This window comes from Cupressus sempervirens, chromosome 9 (assembly GCF_028749045.1).
Source record: "Cupressus sempervirens isolate cs-2001-9-10 chromosome 9, ASM2874904v1, whole genome shotgun sequence".
Classification (NCBI taxonomy): Eukaryota; Viridiplantae; Streptophyta; class Pinopsida; order Cupressales; family Cupressaceae; genus Cupressus; species Cupressus sempervirens.
Window position 1 is genome coordinate 716,554,616 of NC_143126.1, and position 11,342 is coordinate 716,565,957.

Consider the following 11,342-nt stretch of genomic DNA (forward strand, 5'->3'; position numbering starts at 1 on the left):
GCAAGAACCCTCAAATGAAAGTAGATAAGATATTTTTAATCATCTAGTCACTAAGTGAATACAAAAATGTAGTCAACGCCAGAGCCAACCACAACAATTTCTTTAAAAAAAATCATTTCCTCTACCATCTTTTCTCCGCTCTAACCATAAGCATAAACAAGCGTCATCTTTCCAGAGAGCCCATATAGAAACAAGCCAAAAATGTGCACATTACAGAAACAAAAACAGGTAAATAAACCAGAAACAGCAAACTACATTTAGAGAACATTACTTAATCATTAATTCCATTATCCATAAATGCGAAATGATATTTGCGGAGATGCTTTGTCTCAGTCTCTTTAACTATTTGATGAATAAAAGAACATGCAAGTCTTTCTGCCGTTACATTCTCTAATTTGGTGTCAAGGCCAGTCCGTTCATACACGTTGACCACTCCATAGATCTTACAAGGGATGATGCTGTAATAGTCAATGCATCTATTAATTGGATAGAGTTGGTGCATGTGCTTTGCTGAAGAGATAGGTGAACACCATTATCAGCGTTAACAAGCAAATCTCTACTGAAAAAAAGAAATGAATTGCTGCATCAAAAGGAGAAACTAGCATTTGCAGATTTCTAACATGCGGCAAGAATAAGAGAAGAATCTATTCATAACAGATCAGGGCTTACAAAGTGAGGGTTTAGCGTCCCGTTTTAGTTTTTTTTATTTCAGATTGAAATTCCATAGCAGACCATCTTCCTTGCGCACTGTGAAATAATTCCTACAAAAGAATCACCCGATATGACGGATCCATCCACGATAGGACACCGGACCCATTTCAAAAATATTATCACTTTGAAGGACGAAAGAAGAATGCAGTAGAAGATAAATCAAGAATTGATAATGGTCGAGAAAAAAATATACCTCATTCAGGTTACAAGACAAATATGCAAAGAATAGCTCAAAAGGAGATTCAAAGACTAAAAATATAAAATCATACGTTTGAGATAGCTATAAGAAAACATTTAAGGTGTAAATGGCATCAAACTATATTAAAACTTCGAAAACTTAGACCATAGCTAGGTGTCTATACCTGTAGTTAAAAATAGCCGATCGAAGAAAGTTACCAGACTCTTATTCATAAAACAACTTCTACATCACCTATGGCACTTTACCTATTCGGCGCTTGTTAGATTAATGTTGTGCACTAAAAAAGGAGTGTTATTATGCTCAAGCATAGACAAACAAGTCAGTAAGAGTGCCTTATATGTGGCACTAAATAGTGTTCAGTTATCCAACATATTCAATCAAGTTCAATTCACTCTACAAAACAGCCATAGCGACCTTTTAGTCTTTTTAACAATCACATAGAAAGATGTCGAGTACCTGCAGCTATAGATATGAGATACCGTTTGATGAATCAGGACAAATAATTGTTTTGCTATTACATTTTCTAAACTCCATGTAGCTAAAACGGCAAGTCACTGCTTCCAATTTTTCTCTTTGCTGAAGAGATAGGCGAACACCATTATCAGCGTTAACAAGCAAATCTCTACTGAAAAAAAGAAAAGAATTGCTGCATCAAAAGGAGAAACTAGCATTTGCAGATTTCTAACATGCGGCAAGAATAAGAGAAGAATCTATTCATAACAGATCACGGCTTACAAAGTGAGGGTTTAGCGTCCCGTTTTAGTTTTTTTAATTTCAGATTGAAATTCCATAGCAGACTATCTTCTTTGCGCACTGTGAAATAATGCCTACAAAAGAATCACCCGATATGACGGATCCATCCACGATAGGACACCGGTCCCATTTCGAAAATACTATCACTTTGAAGGACGAAAGAAGAATGCAGAAGATAAATCAAGAATTGATAATGGTCGAGAAAAAAATATACGTCATTCAGGTTACAAGACAAATATGCAAAGAATAGTTCAAAAGGAGATCCAAAGACTACAAATATAAAATCATACGTTTGAGATAGCTATAAGAAAACATTTAAGGTGTAAATGGCGTCAAACTATATTAAAACTTCGAAAACTTAGACCATAGCTAGGTGTCTATACCTGTAGTTAAAAAAAAGCCGATCGAAGAAAGCTACCAGACTCTTATTCATAAAACAACTTCTACATCACCTATGGCACTTTATCTACTCGGCGCTTGTTATATTATTGTTGTGCACTTAAAAAGGAGTGTTATTATATATGCTCAAGCATAGACAAACAAGTCAGTAAGAGTGCCTTGTATGTGGCACTAAATAGTGTTCAGTTATCCAACATATTCAATCAAGTTCAATTCACTCTACAAAACAGCCATAGCGACCTTTTAGTCTTTTTAACAATCACATAGAAAGATGTCGAGTACCTGCAGCTATAGATATGAGATACCGTTTGATGAATCAGGACAAATAATTGTTTTGCTATTACATTTTCTAAACTCTAATCGAAAACCTGTAATCTACAGCAATAACATGCGACACTGCTTAATGAATAAACGAACAGGCCTTTTCTTTTGCTATTACATTTGTAAAAAAGAATTGATAACTAGTAATCCAACAACAAAACAAAAATAAGAAAAACCAAAGCACCTAACGGAAATCGCTTATCATTTGCAGATATTGATAAGTATTCAAAATATATAATTGAAACTTAAAACCTCATGAAATAAACTTGAACTTATTGCAGTGCTAAGCAAGTACAATTATTTTGAAAGCCTAAAAATTTATCTAAATTCAAAATCCCGATAAAGATAAACCGGTAAAACACGTGTTTGCATAAAAGATTAGGGTCTACAACAAAGACAACCCGGACGAATTTTACAGTGAGTCAAATGTCATCTATTACTAATTTCAGCATAGTTAATTATCGAGCTTCGCAAGTCATCAAAAGCAAGCTTAAAAAATTCAGTCACTGCAAGAAGGAATAACATGTTCAAAAGTCATGGTGGTGTTATAAAACACCGTTTGACAGAACATAAATGAAGCTTATTTCTTCTTGGGAGACTTGGGCTCCTTCTCCGAGGAAGCAGAGGACTTCTTAGGTAAAAGCACCTGGTGAATGTTGGGCAAAACACCGCCGTGAGCAATGGTCACTCCGCCAAGCAATTTCCCCAGTTCTTCGTCATTCCTGACTGCCAGAAGAATATGCCTGGGAATGATTCTGTTCTTCTTGTTATCCCTGGCAGCGTTTCCAGCGAGCTCAAGAACTTCAGCCGCCAAGTACTCCATCACAGCTGCAATGTAAATGGGAGCACCAGATCCAACTCTCTTCGCGTATCTGCCCTTCTTCAGATATCGGCTCACTCTACCAACAGGAAATTGCAGACCAGCCTTAACAGACTTGGAGACGCTCTTCTTCTTCGCTCCGCCCTTTCTTCCTCCCTTTCCTGCCTTGGCTCCTGACTCCATGCTTACAGACTTTCTTAAGAATTTGATTCACCAAGTAAAATATCGTAAAGCAATCCAAAGAAGACCTGAACTTTGATGAAAGGTCAAAGTTGAAGTCCATATATATAGTCGCTCTTTCGCGTCAGATATGAGATTTGTAGATCGTGCGATGGAGATATTATGGACGGCCGAGATGCATTATACTTCGATCTGTGGCAGCTCCATTCCGCCAATGGATGCGGGGAATTAGTTCGAATGCAAACGAAATGACGCCGGAAGCCAAATTTGGTAAGGCGCCGGCTACGGTGCGACATATTTGCACCGTGCCGTTTAGCCTTTCCAGCGTCTCCGTTAGTTTTACCTTTTGCAGCTCCGTATTCGTATGTCTGCAATCTGAATAACTGTCAAATCCATTGCACATAGTAAGGATTGTTTTCAGATTTTCCTTGATATTTTTTAAGGGTGGATAGTTTGGGTGCCGATAGTTTGTATGTGAACTTAAAAAACCTTATATATTACATTGTATATTACATACAACTTATATATTATTTATTTATTTTATTGTTGTATTAATATTATAAATACTAATATTAAGTAGATTTATTATGTGTTTTTTATTATTTATTGTATTGTATTAATATAATATAATATAATTTTATATATATTAATAATTTATTTTAAAATTTTATTATTTTAATTTAAATATTTTGAATGAATTTAATTTTATAAGTAATAATAAATATATATATAAGATAAATACAAATAATATAATTTATTAACTTATTTTATAATTCATTCAAATTAATAAAAACATATAATTGAATGAATTTAATTTTATAAGTAATAATATATATATAAGATAAATACGAATAATATAATTTATTAACTTATTTTATAATTCATTCAAATTAATAAAAACATATAAGTTGTGGTTTTAAAAGTTTAGTATATAAAATTATATTATATTATATTAATACAATACAATGGTTTTAAAAGTTTAGTAGCATTTTAAAAAAATTTAAAAATTAGACATATATATTATATAAAAATAAGATAAGGTAATTATTTCTTTATTAACTAATTTTATAAAAAAAAATTGATCGTAACTAATTTTGTAATTTTACTTTTAAGTTATTTTAATATATTTCATTTTAATTTTTTTTTATTGATGACAATTTTTTGGTATTAAATATATATGTTTTTAAAGTTATTTGATTTAATAACAATTTATATTGATGTAAAGTAAAATTGTCATTTTCTTGTATATAAAATATTCTTCAATGTAAAAATATAAAAAAGTTTAATAAAATTAATAAAAATTTTAAATGAAAACCAAAATTTAACTTCTTAAATTAGGGTAAAAAGTTTATGTTAGGATGTTATCAATTATTAACATATTAGTGTTAATTCAAATTTTATTTAAGAGAGTAATTGATAGTTTACGTATCCTCAATGAATCTTTACTTTTAGTTATTTACATTAAAATATTAATAAAATAAATAAATAATATATAAGTTTAAAAAATATTATATTACATTTGGTTATTTATTTACATTTAGTTATTAATGAATATGAATTCACTCTATAATTCTCATAAAAATCTATTGTTTGAAATATTTTTTTTTAAATCAAAAGATACATTTTGTTCTAGAGGATAACAGTATCCTTTAGCTTCTCCTTTGAATATAATGTCAACTCAAACTAGCTAACATAATATAGAAATGTCTCAAAAAATTAGATAAGGATAAATAAGTGAAAAATATTAAATATTGTTGAAATCTGCCTATAATAAAGAGTTATCTGTCTAGTTTTCAGAAATTTCTTAAGATCTGTATAAAAGAGGCATGCGTAATGGGTTTAACATCAAATAGCAAGACATGATCAAGAGAACCCATAAATCTAAATTCTAGAAAGCTAAAGAAATCTCCTTGCCAATCCATGACAATTCCAAATTCATTGAATGCAAATCTGTTTATGAAAATATCAATGTAAAGAAATTTGCTTACGAGCCCAAAAATGTGAATTTTTGAAAGGTAAAGAAAGCTTAAAAAATATTTAGTAGCAATTTATATTGATGTAAAGTAAAATAACGATGTAAAGTAAAATAACTAAATCTAACTAAATAACTAAATGTAATATAATATTTTTTAAACTTATATATTATTTATTTATTTATTTATTTATTGATATTTTAATGTAAATAACTAAAAGTAAAAATTCATTGACGGATATCAATTAAATTGTACGTAAACTATCAATAACTCGACAATTTTACTTTACATCAATATAAATTGTTACTAAATCAAACAACTTTAAAAACACATATATTTAATATCAAAAAATTGTCAACAATAAAAAAAATTAAAATAAAACATATTAAAATAACTTAAAGTAAAATTACAAAATTAGTTAATAAAGAAATAATTACCTTATCTTATATTTATATAATATATAAGTCTTTTTTTTCTTTTTTTTTAATGCTACTAAACTTTTAAAACCATAATTTATATGTTTTTATTAATTTGAATGAATTATAAAATAAGTTATATATATATATATATATATATATATTTTAATTTATTTATTTATTTATTTATTTATTTATTATTACTTATAAAATTCAATTTATTCAAAATATTTAAATTAAAGTAATAAAATTTTTAAATAAATTATTAATGTATATAAAATTATATTATATTATATTAATACAATACAATAAATAATAGAAAAGACATAATAAATCTACTTAATATTATTATTTATAATATTAATACAACAATAAAATAAATAAATAATATATAAGTTGTATGTAATATACAATGTAACATATAGGGTTTTTGAAGTTTCACATACAAACTATCGGCACCCAAACTATCCACCCTTAAAAAAATATGAAGGAAAATTTAAAAACAATCCTTACTATGTGCAATGGATTTGACAGTTATTGTCAAATCGCACAACATACGGATACAGAGCTGCAAAAGGTAAACTAACGGAGACGCTGGAAAGGCTAAATGGCACGGTGCAAATATGTTGCACCGTAGCTAGTGCCAATTTGGTAATAGGGTTTCTGTCTCGGTGTGATGTAAGGAATATTGTCTTTTTTAAGCGAGGCATACTATAGATAGTAGTAGCTCTCTATTTTTAAGTGGATTATGGTGAGAATAATGTCTATGGAATTCAACTTTAAACAAATATTTATATTTATTTTTGAGATGCATTGTACACCACTCAATATTTATCAGGGTTTCAATTAATATTATTTTTTATTTATTTTTTAGGATGATTATGAGAGGATGTGTGATGTGACTTATCTAGGGGCATTGGTCAATATTTGTAATATGTTGCTTCTTTACGTCATTCTAAATTCTTATTTATAAACAAGAGCTCTGTGCGAGCAGCAGTCCCTACCTTTTGGGATTCATTTGTTGGATGTGCAACGGGGAATGTTTTTGCTATGCAATTTGTGAAGTTTTTTGCTTTACAATTTTTTTAATAAATGTTTGTATATATTATAAAATATGAATTTAAAAATTAAAGAGGTTTGCTAAGTTGGACAGGTCCAATTAAATTTATTAGTAAACTGTGTGTAGTTGACATTCTCTGTGAAAGCACTCTATTTTGTTCAGTTAAGATATTGTAGTAGCAAACAGAAGCATAGATAAAGCTGAAAGAGACTGAATAAAGAAGACAAGATACCAAATTTACATAATACTTAAGCATTAACAGCAAACAAATCAAATGGAAAATAATAAAGTGCATTGAGAGAAGGGAATGTAAGAAAATTTTGTTGTGTTGGCTGGAAGGAAAACTTTAAACTGTATATTACTATATTTATTTTCGACTGTTGTAAATTGTATAGTGTTTAATATAATGGCTAGTAAAGAACAGCAAGTTTGTTGGAAGAATTTACATGGGTTATGTAGCTTTGTATTCTATGTTTTGGTGTATAAACATATAGCAAAAACTTTTTCTATATTATGTTTTTCGTGACTTTTATATGTATGGTTGTATACATAAGCTGGTGAGTGGCAAAAAGTAAATGTGTGTGAACTATATATATATAAGCCGGTGAATGGCAAAAACTGATATTGAGAACTTTTGCTTTGCTTTGCTTTTGATAAAGATGGTGTGCCTACAGAAAAAGAGTGTGGTGGTTAGAGCTACACAATAGTTCAATGCGAATTCAATAATGAAATATTGTAAATATTTAAGAAGCATGAGCTATTTTAGGTACGACTATTTTATAGGAATGTTCATTTTATGTTGTTGATGTTGCTGTAGTTTTTGGAAAGTGTTGGAATGATCATTGGTTGGCTATGCTCCCTGCAATTTGCAAATCAATGTAGGTTAAAAGTTTTGTTTGCATTTGTTGCAAGTAAATTTGATCAAGAGTAATTATAGTAGTAGAAAATTGTTTGGAAATGCTTACAGTTGAAGTCTCTCTTGTAATTGATGTGATTGTGTGATCCATAGCAAGTGTAAAAGTGCCTTGAATCTCAAAATTCTGCATCATGTAAACTGTTGTAGACATAGTCTTTGTGTACTTATTGAACTCAATTTTTGTCAGTTCAAGGAAGTGGTCCTGCAAGAGCTTTCCATGTAGAATACATTCGAGCATGTTGTCTTCTGTTTCGATGATGCATTGGAGAAAGGGTTGAAATTGGAATGTTGTATATGTTCCACACCTAGTGCAATGAATGTCAGTTGGATCATCTATTGTTGATACAAAGACTACTTGTTGACAAATTGTGCACAATGGCTGGTATGGTGAGCTGTGGACATTTTTTACTCGTAATGTTCCTGTCACCTGGAAGTACAAAGAATGAGGTCAATTGTAATTGATTGTAGTCATATTTTTGTTGTTATTGAATACTTAATTTTAGATAAGTTTTATTTTTTGACTTACCTACAAATTGCTATTTGCAAGTTGTAATGATTCTATAGTGCAGTTGTCGTTCAGCTTGTCTATGTAGGTCAGTAGGCCCGATCTAATAACTGCTGAATCGCGTGGGCCGATGCATGTGACATTTTTTAGCAATAGCAATAACGTTGTTGGCAATGGTGTTGATCTGCAAATATTTTCTAGGCTTTTGTAGCTATAACTGTGCATTTTTGGCACTATGAACTAGCAACAGAAAAGTAGATATGAGAAATTGAAGTACTGAAATTACATAATAGCATTATGGTAAAACTTGTTATGTGTTATTTGTTACTTACAGTGGCTGTATCACATGGCCATTGTCCATCTCTAATCTGTAGTTGGAATTTTGTGGGCTTTTGTACATATGAAGTTACAAAGACACCGAGACTGCCAGTTGGATAGATGTTGTGTGATTGAATCAGCTGGGATTTTTTTGTATCAGGTGACAATCTCTGTTGTTCACAAACAGTAGGTATATTTTCCACTTCAGTTTTCGACTTGAACTGTATGCAGTAGTCAGCATCTCCTCTTTCATACTGTGATTTTTTTTTCTTGATTCCAAATTTTTGAATGCGGATGCTTGTTCTAGGAGTCAACCAATGCAAATATTTATCAATCAAGGTGTTTGTGATGTTTGTTGTTATAGTGAGTAGACTGGCTTTGTCTATCAAATCTATGTGTGCAATTGATGATCTTTGTTCATTTTGTGCAGAGTTTTTGCAAGCTGGTCCATATGTAGCTAGGATGTCACCCTCAAAGACTGTCGTTGATTGTGTGTTGCAGATGTCAAATATGGGAGTCAGGGAAGTTGCAACGACTTTTTGTCTGCAATGGAAGTAGATAGAATATGTTCAAATACATAGATTGTAAGAAATGTATACAAAGCTATTGTGGAGAAGTATGAAAATATTGAGACTACTTGCCTTTTTTGCCTGCTCTTGTCCATAGTAGTTGGAGAGCCTTTGTTCTGGTCTATGTCCATGGTGTGTTGAAATCAACCTATAGCCAACATGTAGCCAATATTCGACGGTTAATTGTAGGCTATCATATTTATTTTTCTATTTTATGTTAGAAATATGTTACGGTGTCATTTTCTATAGTTGGAGTTGGACTGCAACTATAAAGTGGTCAGTCCAGTATGTGTCTAGAACAGTGGCTTTTATTATTTCATTTTCTGTGTTATGTATCCAAATATGGTCGAGGTTGCTTCTTGTTTGTGTTGTTGTGTTCTGTGTTGCGAGTTTCAGATTGTGTTGTTGCATAATGTGAAAGAGGTGTGATTTTTTTGTTCATGTCTTTAGAATATCGATGTTGAAGTCTCCTGCAATTACTAGTATTGAATGTTTTGGTTGAGCGGCGGTGATGGTTTGCATGAAATTTAAAAGCTCGTTGGTCGATGCAGCTGGTGTCATATATATGTTTGCAATGCGTAAGCATTTTTACATATGAGAAATGTCAATTATGATTTATTCGAGGTGTCTTGTTGCATATGTTTTCATATTTTGCATTATGCTAGTTTTGCTACTACATGTGAGCAATCCATGAATAGCATAGGATGGGTAGAATTCAAATTTTTGATTTAGCAGTGGCAGTTGGTCAATGTGCTTAGCTCTTGTCTCTTGTAAGGTCGAAAGCTGTAGTATCCATTGTTAAGCCTTGTGCTCTATGGATAGTTCTTGTAGATGCATGTTGTATAGGGAATTGTGATCATATGATTATGTTTGTTAATGTTCACATTCTTCTTGTAATTCATGTCAATGGTGTCCATGTAGGTTGTGTTTTATCTGTATACATGTGTTGCATTTGTTGTCTTCATATTTTTCCAACATTAGGGTCATTGAACTCGATCCAGAGGATGTCTTGATTGTTGTTTGTGTGTAGTTCAAATGTGCCATCAGCACCATTGACCAAACCATCTTGTATGTCAAGATTACCTACTATAAGCTCAACTAGGATTCCTAACTTGACGAATATAGTTGCGGGTAAGCTTGTCCTCTCTACTTGATGAGGGTTATTCTCCAATGTTATATCTTTTCGATCAATTGCTTCAAGTTTGTAGAGTGTTGTTGGTAGGAGGTCTAGCATTTTTCTATTGTGGTCATCAATAGCAGAGTTGCATTGGAATAAATGCGGCAATTTTGGATCATTAGATATAGACTTTTGACATAGTCTATTTATGTACCAAATGTCTTGATTTGTTTGTTCAGAGATTCTTATACGGTTCAAAATGAAGACGAAGTGTTCATCTCTTTGTCTAAGAACAGTTTTCAAGTTATAGTATTTGATATTGTCAATCCAAAATGTGTATGGAATCCTTTCACCATTAATTCTTGGTTCTTCGAAAATCCATCCATCACATACTGGTTGAGCTTAGTAGAAGTCACCAGAAAATATGATGTCTATGTTACCAAATGGTTCTGTTGGTGTATGTTTTATTTGGCGTAGCCTTCTGTCTACGTTGTATAAGGTTGTTGATCCTATTAGTGATGTCTCGTCAATTAAAAGAACATGAAGTTGATATAGTCTCTTGCTCAATGTACCCAAGGTGTCTAGGTCCAATGGTGCAATGTTCAATGAGTTACATGGTAGATGGAATATGGAATGCGTAGTTAACCCATCTATGTTGTATGCAGCCTTTCCTGTTGGTGCGACAACAATACCTTTTGGTTTGAGTGGATCACTCTGTAGTTGTTTGTCATACAGGCGGATCAGAGCCTCATAGAGCAATTTTGCTGTAAAGGTCTTGCCAGTTCCTGCTCCTCCTATTAGGAATAAGTACAATGGTTTATGTGGTGAAAGTCTTTTTGTCATTATGACATCTTTTAATATTGTTTGTTGTGCTTTGTTTAATTTTCTTCGCATTTTGAAGTATTCTTCGGTGCTCTGCAAGAATGGATGGCAATTTCTGAAAATAATTGATTATGTGTAGTTTGGACAATTTGTTTTGGTTTGGATTTTCTATTGTGCATTAGGTCATTAGCCAAGTCATATTGTTCTTGTGTTGTCGATTCATTGTTGGATTGTGTTTGCCAATTAAATATCATTGTTGCATT

The 11,342-nt window shown here is 31.4% G+C and overlaps 1 long non-coding RNA gene and 1 pseudogene across 2 annotated transcripts; both read right to left on the reverse strand.

The window, feature by feature from the left end:
* Positions 1–310: 310 nt before the first annotated feature.
* On the reverse strand, positions 311–806 carry LOC149540726 (uncharacterized). Its single transcript, XR_016356433.1, has 2 exons — positions 670–806; positions 311–510 (listed from the first exon to the last, which is right to left on the reverse strand). It is a non-coding gene; the product is annotated as an uncharacterized LOC149540726 (long non-coding RNA).
* A 1,917-nt stretch (positions 807–2,723) lies between these two features.
* Positions 2,724–3,485, reverse strand: LOC149540727 (histone H2A pseudogene; annotated as a pseudogene). The gene has a single exon (XR_016356432.1). The product of XR_016356432.1 is annotated as a histone H2A pseudogene (transcript).
* Between the last annotated feature and the right edge of the window lie 7,857 nt (positions 3,486–11,342).